This window comes from Ictalurus furcatus, chromosome 2 (assembly GCF_023375685.1).
Source record: "Ictalurus furcatus strain D&B chromosome 2, Billie_1.0, whole genome shotgun sequence".
Lineage (NCBI taxonomy): Eukaryota > Metazoa > Chordata > Actinopteri > Siluriformes > Ictaluridae > Ictalurus > Ictalurus furcatus.
The window spans coordinates 7,772,791-7,788,229 of record NC_071256.1 but is presented as its reverse complement, the minus strand read 5'-3'; the positions used below and the strand labels follow the sequence as shown (position 1 = coordinate 7,788,229).

The following is a 15,439-nucleotide window of genomic DNA, read 5'->3' as shown; positions in this document are numbered from 1 at the left end:
TGCCAGATTGTAGATTTCTTTATGAGGCTTAAAAAAAGATCCCTCTATGCTGAATGGGGTTTTATAACTGCAGGATTTTATAGGAGCGAGCTCTTAACAGACAGTGATGTTTTGGGCTGGTAAACATTTCTGTCACATGTTATGGCCAGACCGAAGACAGTGAAACAGACCACACATGAAATAGGAAATGAAACAGAAATTATTTGAGTGATTCTGAGCTCTAGGCAGACATTTCCTGCTGTGGATCCACTTTATTATTATTATACATGTCCCAATAACCAGTTCCATAATATATCATGATCATACCAAGTCCGAGCTGAGTTGCTAAATCTTCCCAGGCAGAGGTGAATGCGCAGTAATGTTTTTAAAATACAATATTTCGATCAGATATCTCCATATTGACAGGTGCTTTGATCAGTATAGCCTACTCTGTACTAATCTACTCTGTACATTTCACAGACAAATAGTCTTCATATGTGTTTTTATTACTGCTTATTAGAGGATTTTTCTTCTTAATTTTCCTCAACAAGCCACATCAAGGCATATATAGGCACAATAAACAAAACTGAAACCAAGAAACCAGGTTTAATTTGTGATCTGTTTGTGTGTGTGTGTGTGTGTGTGTGTGTGTGCGCGTCTGTGTGTGTGGGTGTGTGTGAGAGAGAGAAAACTGTATAAATAGCAGTCGGAGCCCCAAAAGAACACGACTATAGACGTCTAAAACATTGCTCGCTAAGTATGCTCTGCTTGCACAGTGAATATCAGGCTTTGATAAATTGGATATAAATAAGTCTACACACCCCTGTTAACATTACAGGTTTTTGTGAAATAAGAAAGCAAGATAAATCATGTCCGATTTTTTCCCCACCTTTATTGTGATACAGCAACTGACAAAATACAAATGAAAACATTTTTTGGGGGGGGGCTTGCAATAATAAGTGTATATAAGTGTGTACACCTGTCATCAATATTCACTCTGATTAACCCCAAAAAAAGATCAGCTATTTCTGTAGAATTCTCTTGACAACTTCTTGGATTCATCAAAAACATTAGAGAACACCGTGAAGGCCATCGTATACAAAACCAAGACAGGACACCATCCAAAGAACACCATACCCATGGTGAAGCATGGTGGTGGCAGCATCATGATATGGTGCTGCTTCTCTTCAGCTGGGACTGGGTCTGAAGATAGAGGGAATCATGGATAGCAGGAAAGGCTTCAGAAGAAGAAGAAGAAGACGATGATTAAACTTTTGTGATGTTCCAGTCAGAGCCCATATTTAAATCCTATCAAAAACTTGTGGAATGACTTGAAGAGGGCTGAGCACAGGAGATCGCTTCACAATTTGATCGATCTGGAGCATTTTTTATAAGGAAGAGTGGAATAAAATTGCCAAATCAAGATGCGCATAAATGTTGTATTACAAAGCAAAAGCAACCATTTCCTTTCCCCATGTTTCTGTTTCTCACTTGAATTTTGTTGGTTGCTATGTCACATTAAAAGTGAAAAAAGTGTTGACATGATTTATCTTGGTTTCATTTTCAGTTTCACAAAAGGGATGTGTAGACTTTTCATATCTGCTGTATGTTCCATCGCAAAAGGAACATGAGCCAAATCAGTTCAGCCTGCAATCAGATAACGGCATCAGAATCAAATCTTTGTATGAATTGTAATGTTCTCCCTTTTCACTTAACTAGATTTTCTTTTTAATGCTAGGATTTAGTTCAGGTTTAGATACATGCAAAAGAATATATATATATATATATATATATATATATATATATATATATATATATATATATTTTTTTTTTTTTTTTCAAAGATCTGTTGTTTTCAGAACTATATAGTAGAAAAAGTCAGTCTGGGAATGGTTTTCGCAGTTCACCACACAATCGCATGGTGTTTTTTTTTCTCCATTTTGTATAAAGCTTCATTCACTGGATGTTTGGCCAGTGTCTTGATCAAGCCATGCTTCTGTGCACACTGTGGGCATGGCAAGTGTATTACAGTCTGTTTTCAGTACTGGAAATGTTGCACCCATGCTGCCTGAACCATACCCACTGTGTTTCTGAGTCTAAAAGCTGGAAATGATTAAACTGGAAATAATAAAATTCTTCGTTATTAGTGGATTAATTCTAAAGGAAAACTAGGAAATGAATCACCTGGCATAACAAGAGCAGTTTTCCAATTTCCATCGTACAGAGTGCAGATACGTTTAATTTATGTGAAAATATTTCCCAGGCCAAGTGTCTTGCAAGGCCAAAACCTAGCTGAATTTTTAGTAGATATAGATGTGTCCCAAAAGCTTTTCTTCTGATATCTTGTTCTCGCTTTCACTCAGTGCACATTTTTGGCAGAGGTGTGTTGGTAAAGTTTTCATTCGGGTGATGGAATCATGTGGTATTTCACATCTGCTGTGCCTCTGACATGAAGACAAACTTCTTGCAGACTATTAAAAATGTGTTTGAGTCTACAACCCTCTCAACACCCTCTCGCTGACTCACTCAGAGCAGAATTCAATTACAGTTAGCTAAATGATCTCATACATAAAGCTTTATATAGACAGGGCTTGAAAAAAAAATGGCCACTGGACTCAAAGCCTGTCAGGGGAAGTAAGTGAAGATGGAGCCTGGCAAGGGTTGAAACCATGGGTGGTACCATGAGCAGTGCCAGCGGCATGCCGAGCCAGTGTTAAAGTCGAAACCTCCTCGTTCTCATTTCCCACAACACAAACTGGCTTCTCAGAGTCATGTGCCAAAATGAAATGGTCGTAAAACGATAATTGCTCATTCTTTCTCTTTCAAATGATGAAGCGTTTTAAGAGAGAGTAGCATCCTGCATCATCACTTTAACCACACTGGTTTAGTTGCAGTCAGTCAAAAGGTTCTCGGATAAAACACACCTAGGCTTTTTAATGCTCTTGTAGCTCTTATAAAACAGCAGTGCGCGACTGTAAATAAAAATAAAAATAAGGGTGGACTGAAGTGGCAAATGGAAAAGTTTTAAACAGAATATATCTAAATAAATGATTTTATGAAAAATGATCACATTTAAGAAAGCCGAAACGTGGATGTACTTCGAGCTGCTCATCATCGAACACTTTGATGCCAGAGTCTCCAGTTTTTCTGGATTTTCTTTAATTAACACTGTTTATTAATTCATTTATATATATCTATATATATATATATATATATATATATTAATATATAATATATTACTATTAACAAAAAATTGCAGATGTCTGCTGTGGTATAAGAAAAATAACACGCTGCTTCTGCTTCACATCAGTACACACCACAGCACATTGGTGTGTATCATTTCTATATAGCAGCATTTGCTGTTGTGCGTTATTCCTTACTTTAACCACAGCATTCTCAAATCTGATTGGTCATGAGGTGTGTATTATTTTCATACAACAGCATGGACAGTAGTTCCAGCTGTAACATGAACGATAGGTTTATATTTATTCTCTGGTTCTAATACGTTATTGTTTCTATAGTAACAGCTCACACATGGGGACTTGTACAGCGAACGCTTCACAGAATGTTGCTTAACAAAGTAAAATGTATAATTATTGTTGTGGTGACATGTATGGAAAGAGTCTCGGTTGTAAGCGCTTTGTAACAGTCAGAGTTTCCCAGCACAGGGAAAGTCTTCAGAGCAGAGGAGTTTACACGTTCCAGTTTCTAGGCATTATGACAGACTGCATTTTTAGATAGAGAGCGAGAGAGAGATGGGGAGAGGGACTGATGAGTGAATGACTGTTTATCGTCGTTGTAACGTAGATGAGAACAAGAACTTGTCTGTTGGACGTTCCACAACATTAAATCTAACTATAAACTTTTAAAATGTGTAACAAGCCCATCCATCCATCCATTTTCCATAGAAGTTATCCTACAGAGGGTCGTGGGGAGCCTGGAGCCTATCCCTGGGAACTCAGGACACAAGGCAGGGGACACTCTCACACACTCTCACACACACCCATGTGTGACGAGTCATTCATTAACAAATGAAGCATTGTAATCAGTGTCAAAATGCTAAGGCATAAGCAGAATAACACACTCTAGACCATTCTGTTATGCTCCCCCCCAGTGTGCATTATTTTAATATAACAGCACGGTCTAAAGTGTGTTATTCCTTACCTTGTCACCAGTTTATCCTGGTCAGGGTTGCAGTGGAACTGGAGGCTATCGCAGGAACACTAAGGGCCTTTTCACACCTGGCTCGTTTGGAGTGTTTGTTTGTTGTGGTGAGTTTCTTCCTTGGTTTGGTTCATTTAGGTCGAAAGTTTGGAGACACTTGACTGAAATGCTTCTCATGATCTTAAAAAACCTTTTGCTCTGAAGGTGTAAGATTAAATGTTTGAAATCGGTGTTGTAGACATAAATATAATTGTTCTGACATATTCACATATTCACAAACCTGTTCCCTGAAAAGGGAACGAGACATTGCAAAAGGTTCACAGCTCAACGCTGTGGGAATTGCCCTCAGGCATGACCGGTATCTGAAGCTTGTGTAATGTCAAGACTATGTATAGGCCTGCCGTGATCAGGTGACGTGGCAATTAAGCGCGCCACGTGAACTGCACCAGTGAACCCCACTGTCAGCCTTATTATCTGAAGTGAAGACACAATTCACAGGCATGACCCAGTATGACAAAGCTACGCAACGTCTGGTTCCCTTTTCAGGGAACAGGGTTATATGCGTAACACAGACGTTCCCTTTCAAAGAAAGCTCTATATTGTGTGAGCGTTATTCTGTGGGAACGAGAATAGCCACTCTGTCATACTGAGAGTACGGGCTGTTCAAAAGGTCCGAGCCCGAGTGTCACTGCAAGACACTCGAGCCCGGGTTGGAACGTATATCCAGGTTGTAATATCGAATGAATGTGTGCACCGAATGAATGTGTGTGCCGAATGAATGTCTGCGCCGCCGCCACAGCACACACATCCTCTAAGGTTGTCCCTTGGGACAAAGCCTTCGAGGAGGCAACCCTCCAAGTGGAATGAGCCGTTATGCTCATAAGCAATAGAGATTGCTTCCCCTATCCAATTAGAGATGCTCTGCTTCGACACAACATCACCCCTACTGTCGCCACCAAAGCTGACCAGCAGCTGCTCAGATTTATGCCACTGACCGGAGCAGTGGATGTAAGTACAGAGAGCCCTTACTGGACACTACTGGCTGGGCAGCAGACGTTGGCACTTTAGGAATATAATCCGGCCTGGGACATAGGAAGGCCTAGGCTAATCCAGGAGTAAAGTCAAGGCAGGAAGGGGCAACAGAGAGAGCTTGTAGATCTCCTACTCACTTGAGAGATGTCAGGGCCAGCAGAAGAGCTACCTTTAGAGTCAAAAGCTTCTCAGAGGCTGAATCTAAGGGCTCACGCAGCGGTGAGTTCCCTTTGAAAGGGAACTACCATTTCCATCCATCCATCCATCCATCTTCTACCGCTTACTCCTTTTCAGGGTCACGGGGAACTACCATTTCATTTACAAAAAAATATTTTTTTAAACAGATGACTTGGAGTGAAATATTCCAAAAAGCAGCCAATAAGTGTCCAGTATAGGTGTGAACTCCTTTAATACTGTTTAAATAGCATCTCAGGGAGATTCCTCAAGAAATCGGTCGAGAAAATGCCAAGAATACATTTCTGGAAATTCTAGCATAAAGGGGGTCTACTTCGAAGATGCTAAAATATGAAATTCTTTTGATTTATTTTGGATTTTTTTTTTTTGGATCACAACATAATTCCCATAGTTCCATTTGTGGTACTCCAGAGTTTTGATGACTTTAAGTCTTTAAGAGTCTTTTTTTACTTTAAGAGTTTTGATGACTTCATTATTATTCTAAAATGTGGGAAAAAATAAATAGAGAATGAGTGTGTCTAAACTTTTGACCGGTAGTGTATATGGACACGGCAATCGTGCTTGGATCTGCAACAAAACAGTCGGTGGTCTCGGCTCGATTGCAAACGAACTCTGGAGCAATCCGACCCAATGGACCAACGAACCAGCCTGTATGCTTGATGGAAACTGCGTTTGTTTTGCTAATGCCTCGCAACATGAATCGCGGTTTAACTTGGACCAAAGACAAGGTAAAATGACTCATTGAAATTTGGTCTGAACAGCATATTTCTGAACAACTTTCAAAAACGCATAAAAACACCAGAGGACAGTTTACTCACATGTGACTTGCACAAACACATTTTGGTACGCTTTGGAATGTTGCCTTGTGAAAGCGAACCCAGCCGAAGAGAAGATGCAACGTTTTAAACATTTAAACGTTTTTATAATGCAATAATTTGAACAAAGCACAGATCCACAGGTCTGAAAATGCCCTAAGCATGAGGCGGGACACCGTGGATGGGACTAGGGTCCAGATCTCTGTTTTTATTTTTGAGAAGTGGGAGGAAACTGAAGAAGGATGAGGAAACCAACTGTCAACACGGACACAGGGAGAACGTGTGAAACTCTACACAGCCTGGAGCTGTGACCTTCTGTGCCACCGTCCCACCCTACATACTCACGATCTACCTTAAACTGTAGAACACTGAATCCTAAAAGTATAACACTGGATGAAAAGCTGCCTCTATGGAACATTCATTCAACAACTGAATTTGTTATCTTTGCTGTCATAACCACAAAACAATGACTGTCACAGAAACCATTTTGTTTTTCTCTGCAGTAGATCCAATAGGTGTAAATTATAAAATACTCGCTACACCCAGACCAAATCATGACTCTATGATCACAGAATCACTGTGCAGTTTTGGTGTGATTTAGCCACTAAAACAACATGCTGCTGGGAAACTACATGTTCTTGGCTTGTCTCGTTATGTCTTCACAGACACTAATGGCTCGTTATAGCACCTTATTCACAGAGGCAACTTTACCTCGTGTAGCTGCTTTCGTTACAAGTATACAAACCACAGGCCTGTTCTTTTGTGACCCTCTTTTACTGCTTATGAAAGAGCAGAAACATTCACTTTAAAAATAGCAACCTTCAATATACTCTCCTCTGATAGGGCGGCTTTGCTCTTTGGTCTGTAACCACTGCATTTTGGCTTGGAGGAGAGTGTATGTGTACTTGTTTGTGAGTATGGCACAACACTTTCATGTTTTATATACGCTAGGCTGTGTAAGCCAGTGTTTTTGGTCTAGGTGCCAGTCCTTATTAGCAGTTGTTTAATCTAGTTCTTGCATTGTATGTTCCTGTGTACAGTAAGTGCTTTTTGCTAAATGTTGAGAAATAAATAGAACAATAAGACATCTTATCTTGCCTGACCTCTTCTGCTGGAGTTCTGTTGGAGTTCTCATCAACTGGAAGTCACATGCTGCTGCTGAGGATGGCTCGACATGGTGCATCCTAAAGATCATTCAGATTACTGAGGATGGTACCACAACCATAAAGATGGCTTTGGACCTCAATTCATATGAACAGTTATGCTATGATTGCTTTAGGACTGAAATAGCCACGGACAATTTTGCACTCAAACAAGTCTCCATTAGTGAACAGTGGAGATGCTCAACAAAACAGACTTCATGTATAAACTGTAATGAATTTCCTGCTTACACAACTTGACCATGTAGTATTAGCACATTTATAGAAGGGATTTATTTATTCATAATCACACTATCTGTTATTACCCAGATGAGGATTGGTTCCCTTTTGAGTCTGGTTCCTCTCAAGGTTTCTTCCTCATATCATCTCTGACTTACTCATTAGGCATAAGTTCATACATTCAAAGTCTATATCCTGAATTTATATTTTCTCTAAAGTTGCTCTGGGACAATGTCCATTGCTATACAAGTAAAATGGAATGGAAATGAATTGAATGATCTTACATTATAGATTGACCTTTATTGGAACTTACACCACATCTGCTTGGTCAGACACTGGAAGGCAAACCACAGGTCAATATTAATGCGCTTATTCTATAGTAACGACTCACTGACAGGGACTTCATATCTGACTAATAATAAACAGATTAAAAAACGTGTTGTTGTGTAACAAAGTAAAATGAATAATCGTTGATGTGGTGAAGTTTTTTTTTGTTAGGAGGTGTGTATTTAAACATTTTTGGAAGGAGTCTCGCGTGTCAGGGCTATGTAACAGTCACGGTGCTTTGCGAAGGTTATCAGTGCTGGAAAGTCTTCAGGACGGAGGAGTTTACGCTTCCCAGTTTCTCAGTAGAATGACGTGCTGTATTTTTTTGAGAGTGAGAGAGAAAAAACATCCAGAGGCTGGTGACAGAATGACTGTTTATCACAATTATAACATAAATGAGAACAGGAAGTAGTGAACGCTGTGGTGTAAGCGGAATAACACACTCCAGACTGTACACTGATATGAAAATAATACACTTCAGGTTCACAAATAACTCATGCTGCGTCACACCACTCTAGTGTGCATTATTTTCATATAATGGCACGGTCTGGAGTGTGTTATTCCTTATATATCATATAACTGAATACTATAAATACTGAATGTTGTATAAATCCCTGCAACTACCAAGCTCCAGCCTCTCAAAATCACAACACAATAGGAGATGTTAAACAAGTAGGAATACTTTTGTGAAAACTGGCCCTGCTTTACTCTGTGACTATGAATTTTTAGCATGAGTAAAAGTTCACTGTAGATCTTAAAAAGAGCATCTGCTTGTTCTGCTGTGGGTTTGGGAATCAGACCCCAGAGGCCCAGGCCTGGCGTGCTTTAGCTAAACCTACCGTGTGTGTGTGTGTGTGTGTGTATGTGTGTGTTTATCCTTTAAACCCCTCTTGTCTCTCTCTACTGAAGCATGTCCTCTCATTAAAGTTGAGGAAATGTCAGTTCACTGTTTTACTTAGTGTTTCTCCAGACTAGGTAGTGAGAGGAAATGACTTTAAAGAAAAAGTTAAAGAAAAATGACTTCCTGAATGTTCTTCAGTTTTAATAGTTCTAATAGAAAACCTGAACTTCAAATTAAATCTGGTAAAGTTATCTGGGTGACTAAAGTTAGTTAGTGAGTTCTAGAGATTCTAGAGACTTTGTGAAATAAAAGAAAGAAAGAAAAACAACAGAAAAACCTTTTATTTATTTAAGAGTAACATTTTCCAAGCCTTTACATTTCTTTTTTCCGTACGAAGCAGCTCTAGAAACAGTCATGGTTCTCTGTTTACAGTACATCAGGTTTCCACTGAATTTTTCAGCATGGCTTGCAGACAGGTGTGTGTTTAGTTTTTAAAAAATTTAACCTTTTGCTGAAATTGTTGTCTGCTACTCTATGTGTCCTAGGCTATATCAAAGACCTGCCAGGCGTTTACCACCAAATGTTTATTACATAACAACAAGTCCTATGGTAAGAGAGTTCCCCTGTAAATGGTTTTGACAGCCTGGTTTTAAAAGTCGTGTTTATTGGACTTTAATAAAGTCACAATTAAGCAACACTGCATGCGTTCTAGCATGGTGGCATTGATGGAAAAAACAAAACAAAACAAAAAAGTGCAAACCAGACCAGAGGCTACATTCACAATAGTGCGCACACAGCAAGTCATCAGGGGTTCAAAAAAAAACACACACGTATAACATTTCAGGACACTCTATGAAAAGTTCAGTAGCAATAAATTCCATTGATTTGTGTTTATACAAATGTGTGTGTTTATATTTTTAGATTAGGTATTGAGTTTTGTAGTAATATGAGCTCCTGGGAAATGAAGAGCTCCTGATCTGCTCCATTTCCTGCACTGACTCGCCTAATTTAGCTTCTTGGGCTCCTTGATTTTACTTCTCAAGCCTTTCATATAAGCTGTCATATATCAGAACAAAGAGAGCTGTGGATACTCTGGAATTCGGATTGACTGGACAAAATCTGAAGATGTTTTGTTCCCCCCTAGTACATAAGAAAAACATAAATTGCACGAATTATATAGATTACAGATATTATTTCATCTACGTGGGCTTTTCTTTTGTTGTTAGACAGTCCATACAAGATTTCAGAGTTTTTTTGTGATTGTTGTGGCCAAAAATATTTGATTTTGCTGCGGTATTTTTTCTTATTTGTGATGCAGCTTGCAGAGTTTATTTTTTTTTCTATTTAAATTGGCAAAATTGCAATTGCACAAAATTGTTTTGCACGGTCTTTCACAGTGATGAAATAAAGCCTTTTAGCTGTAGTCATATTGACGCACGTGAATCGAAGAGGGCTTTAGCTGAATGTGAGTTGTGATGATGTCACATGACGCGTCTTGGCCCAAATCTGCGGAAAATATGCTGTAATTTAAAAAAATTGCATGCTCTTCTGAATATTGCGGAGTTTGCTTGATTGTACATTAAATTTCTGCGATTGCAAAATCCTGGAGGGACTTATTAGATGTGGATTTATGTTAAAAGATGCACTCCACCCAGACATATCCCCTAAACTGGAATGCATCCATCCATTATCTGTCGAGGAAAAACAAAAAAACAAAACCCAATTTGGTCAGGAAAGCAGACCTACTCAACCTCAACTCCACCATGTTGTCATGCATTCATACCAGGGACGGTAATGATTAATCAACGCTCGATTAATTGTCGTTAACAACTTAATCGATAAAACTTCTCAATGGTCCATTAAGCAAGGTCATCGTTAGAGTGTGTAGTTTTGAGGTGCGTGCCAGCTGACGTGCAAAACATGTGCAGCATGAGGAAAAATGAAGCGAAAGCGCCGTAGTTACGTTTGAGATCGTTTTAGTTTAAATGGCGATAATGTTAATCACAAACATTTTGATTGTGTTTTAAAATACAATACAACAACGAGCACCATGATATGCCATGTGAAAGGTGCATCCAGCAGCCTTCGTGACAGGATATGAAACTACACAACTGACAATAACCTCCGTTTTTGCCGGGGGGAAAACTGGAGGTCAAAAGGCAGGAGGAATAACTGAACGACTGTAAAATGATTGCAAATGACATGTTTGCTGTCAGTGACGTCGAAGGTGATGCATCGAGAGTAGGGCTGCAACTAACGATTATTTTCAGAATTGATTAGTTGGCTGATTATTATTATTATTATTATTATTATTATTATTATTATTATTATTTGATTAATCGATTAATCGGATGGGGGCAAACTTCCAGTACCATTTTTTCATTTATTTGAAATAAAATCCACAAACTCACTGTTACAAATATAAACTTCAGACTAAAACTTTACACAAATGTCCAGTTATATAAGACTCAAAAGAACCCAATACACACAGACACACACCAGAATATATATTATTCATTTATTCGTTTAATTCAGTGCTTTTTGTGCATCCATTATACAGTATCTCACAAAAGTTTGTACACCCCTCATGTTTTTGTAAATATTTGATTATATCTTTTAATGTGACAACACTGAAGAAATGACACTTTGCTACAATGTAAAGTAGTGAGTGTACAGCTTGTGTAACAGTGTAAATTTGCTGTCCCCTCAAAATAACTCAACACACAGCCATTAATGTCTAAACCACTGGCAACAAAAGTGAGTACACCCCTAAGTGAAAATGTCCAAATTGGGCCCAAAGTGTCAATATTTTGTGTGGCCACCATTATTTTCCAGCACTGCCTTAACCCTCTTGGGCATGGAGTTCACCAGAGCTTCACAGGTTGCCACTGGAGTCCTCTTCCACTCCTCCATGACGACATCATGGAGCTGGTGGATGTTAGAGACCTTGTGCTCCTCCACCTTCCGTTTGAGGATGCCCCATAGATGCTCAATAGGCTTTAGGTCTGGAGACATGCTTGGCCAGTCAATCACCTTCACCCTCAGCTTCTTTAGCAATATATATATAAACAGTATATGTTAGAGACCTTGTGCTCCTTCGCCTTCCGTTTTGAGGTGGAGGATTTGGGGATGCCCCACAGATGCTCAATAGGGGTTAGTTCATCACCTTCACCCTCAGCTTCTTTAGCAAGGCAGTGGTCATCTTGGAGGTGTGTTTGGGGTCGTTATGATGCTGGAATACTGCATACTGGTCATGCTCTGCTTCAGTATGTCACAGTACATGTTGGCATTCATGGTTCCCTCAATGAATAGACGTATGAGTGCTGCCAGCATTGCTGCAGAGGTTGAAGGGGTGGGGGGTCAGCCTGTCAGTGCTCAGACCATACGCCACACACTGCATCAAATTGGTCTGCATGGCTGTCGTCCCAGAAGCCTCTTCTAAAGATGATGCACAAGAAAGCCCGCAAACAGTTTGCTGAAGACAAGCAGACTAAGGACATGGATTACTGGAACCAAGATAAATTTATTTGGTTCACATGGTGTCAAGCATGTGTGGCGGCAACCAGGTGAGGAGTACAAAGACAAGTGTGTCTTGTCTACAGTCAAGGATGGTGGTGGGAGTGTCATGGTCTGGGGCTGCATGAGTGCTGCTGGCACTGGGGAGCTACAGTTCATTGAGGGAACCATGAATGCCAACATGTACTGTGATATACTGAAGCAGAGCATGATCAGTATGCAGTATTCCAGCATGATAACGACCCCAAACACACCTCCAAGACGACCACTGCCTTGCTAAAGAAGCTGAGGGTGAAGGTGATGGACTAACCCCTATTGAGCATCTGTGGGGCATCCTCAAATCCTCCACCTCAAAACGGAAGGTGAAGGAGCACAAGGTCTCTAACATATACTGTATATATATATATATATATATATATATATATATATATATATATATATATATATATAGTAGGGATTTTAGCCAGTGGTGGGCGGAGCACAGACACACAGGAGGCTGTTTCAGTGTTATGGGGACTTTATTCAAGTCTATCGGTGAGCGGGGGTGCGTTCGTGTGTGTGGGTTGAAGGGTGATCGGGCGGTGAGGGTCTCTGCCATCGGCGGTTACAGCCAAGGGGGTGGGGCGGAGCTGTCACTCGCGTCGGAGTCACCTGAAACCAGGAAAAAACACACAACAGCGATTAGCAGACATGCACACGTCGGCAAAACCGCATAAAACACGCCAGAGATTCGCGCACATGCTCGGAGATGCTTCTCTCTTTCTGCGAGTGGAATATCGCCCTTTTATTCTCCCCACCCTTGCTGGATGGTGGAATTGTTCCACACGGTGCACCATTCACGAGCTGTGGGTGTGTCGGCGGCCCCGTCCTGCCGCCACGTGCTCTCTGGCCGTCCAAAACATTTGGTGGTGCTGAAGCAGAACTGTCTCTTCTGCACCACTGCGGCAGTCGCGGGAGGAGCGATCTTTGTTTCCTGTGCGCCGGCTACTGGCCACATCCACTGGATGGCGTGGTCTGTCACCAGGACGAAGTTCCGCCCAGCCAGGTAGTACCGTAGTTCCTCGATGGCCCACTTTATTGCTAGGGCCTCCCTCTCCACGGCCGCATACTTTCTCTCCGCTGGGGACAACTTTCGGCTAATGTAGAGGACCGGGTGCTCCTCACCGTCGAAGGTCTGTGAGAGGACTGCGCCCAGCCCGGTCTCTGACGCATCTGTGAGCACGGTGAACGGGAGGGCGAAGTCCGGGTTACGTAACACGAGGGTGCTGGTGAGGGCTTCCTTCAGGTCCAGGAATGCCCGCTCTGCGTCTGTAGACCATTTCACCCGGTCCGGCTGGCCTTTCTTTGTGAGATCTGAGAGGGGGGAGGCTAGAGAGGAGAAGTTAGATACAAACCTACGGTAGTACCCCGCCAACCCCAAGAAGGCACGTACCTGTTTTTTTGTCGAAGGTCGAGGATAACCCTTTATTGCCTCAATTTTATTCGCCTGGGGCTTGAGTAAGCCCCGGCCAATACGGTACCCGAGGTACTGTGCCTCGGTCAGCCCCAGGTGGCACTTTTTGGGGTTGGCTGTCAGCCCGGCCTTCCGGAGCTCCTTCAGGACTTCCCCCATGTGGAACAGGTGGTCCGACCAGGTGGAGGAGTGAATGACCACATCGTCCAGGTAGGTGGCTGCGAAGGCACGATGGGGTTGCAGGACAATGTCCATCAGCCTCTGGAACGTCGCTTGCGCTCCATGTAGCCCAAAGGGGAGGACCTGGTATTGCCAGTGGCCGTTCGCCGTGCTGAAGGCCGTCTTCGGTCTCGCCTCTGGGGCCAGCGCCACTTGCCAGTACCCCTTGGTTAAGTCCAGGGTGGAGATCAAACGAGCCCTCCCCAACCGCTCCACTAGGTCATCCACCCGGGGGAGGGGGTAGCTGTCAAACTCCGCGACCTGGTTTAGCTTCCGAAAGTCATTGCAGAGGCGCATACTTCCATCAGGCTTTGGTACAACTACGATAGCCAGCGGAGACCTGACAGAAACATAAACAATTGCACGTGTCGAAATGTCACGATTGTCCACAAGGGAAAAGCAGGTGCTCGCGCACCTGCTAGTGCACGCGCACTCACATGCTCCACAGCACGCTGCTTAAAGGGGAACTCATGACAGAACCCCCCCCCAAGGGCACTCCTCCCGGAGTGCCATGAAACATCCATCTCCATTGGCGGCCCCGGCCCCCTGGGCAGAATGTCCCAAGCAGAGCCTGGAGACCGCACGGTGTTCTTGGCGAAACAAGGCAGAGCAACGTACATGGCAGAGCAGGGAAGCAGAGCGATGACCACAGCCGGGCAGACAGGCTGAGCGAAGTCCTTGGCGGAGCATGAAGGCAGAGTGACGTCCTCGGTGGAGCAGGAAAGCAGAGCGACGTCCTCGGCGGAACATGAAGGCAGAGCGACAACCACAGCCGGGCAGACAGGCTGAGCGAAGTCCTCGGTGGAACATGAAGGCAGAGCGTGGGTCTCCGTGAGGCTAGGGAGAGGAGTGTGGGTCTCCGTGAGGCCAGGGAGAGGAGCGTGGGTCTCCGTGAGGCCAGGGAGAGGAGCGTGGGTCTCCTCGAAGCAGGAGGGGGGAACGAGGTTCGCCATGGAGCAGGAAGGCTGAGCGACGACCTCAGCTGAACAGGAGGACTGAGCGACGTCCACAGCTGAACAGGAAGGCTGAGCGACGTCCACAGCTGAACCGGAAGGCTGAGCGACGACCTCAGCTGAACAGGAAGGCTGAGCGACGACCTCGGCTGAACAGGAAGGCTGAGCGACGACCTCGGCTGACCAGGGAGGCTGAGCGACGTCCACGGCTGAACAGGGAGGCTGAGCGACGTCCACAGCTGAACGGGGAGGCTGAGCGACAACCTCAGATGAACAGGGAGGCTGAGTGACGACCTCAGCTGAACAGGGAGGCTGAGCGACGTCCACAGCTGAACAGGGAGGCTGAGGCTCTGAGGTCACCAGGTGAACCTTGGGCATGGGTAGAGCTTGGGTGGCCATGTCGGTAGACTCGGGCGTGAGCAGAATTTGGCTGGGCGTGTCAGCAGACTTGGGCGTGAGCAGAACTTGGCTGTGCGTGTCGGCAGACTCGGGCGTGAGCAGGACTTGGCTGTGCGTGTCGGCAGACTCGGGCGTGAGCAGGACTTGGCTGTGTGTGTCGGCAGACT

General features: G+C 43.2%; 1 protein-coding gene across 1 annotated transcript in view; it reads left to right on the top strand.

The window, feature by feature from the left end:
* usta (uronyl 2-sulfotransferase a) overlaps positions 1-15,439 on the top strand; it is a 98,846-nt gene that overhangs the window by 9,763 nt on the left and 73,644 nt on the right. The window lies entirely within an intron of this gene.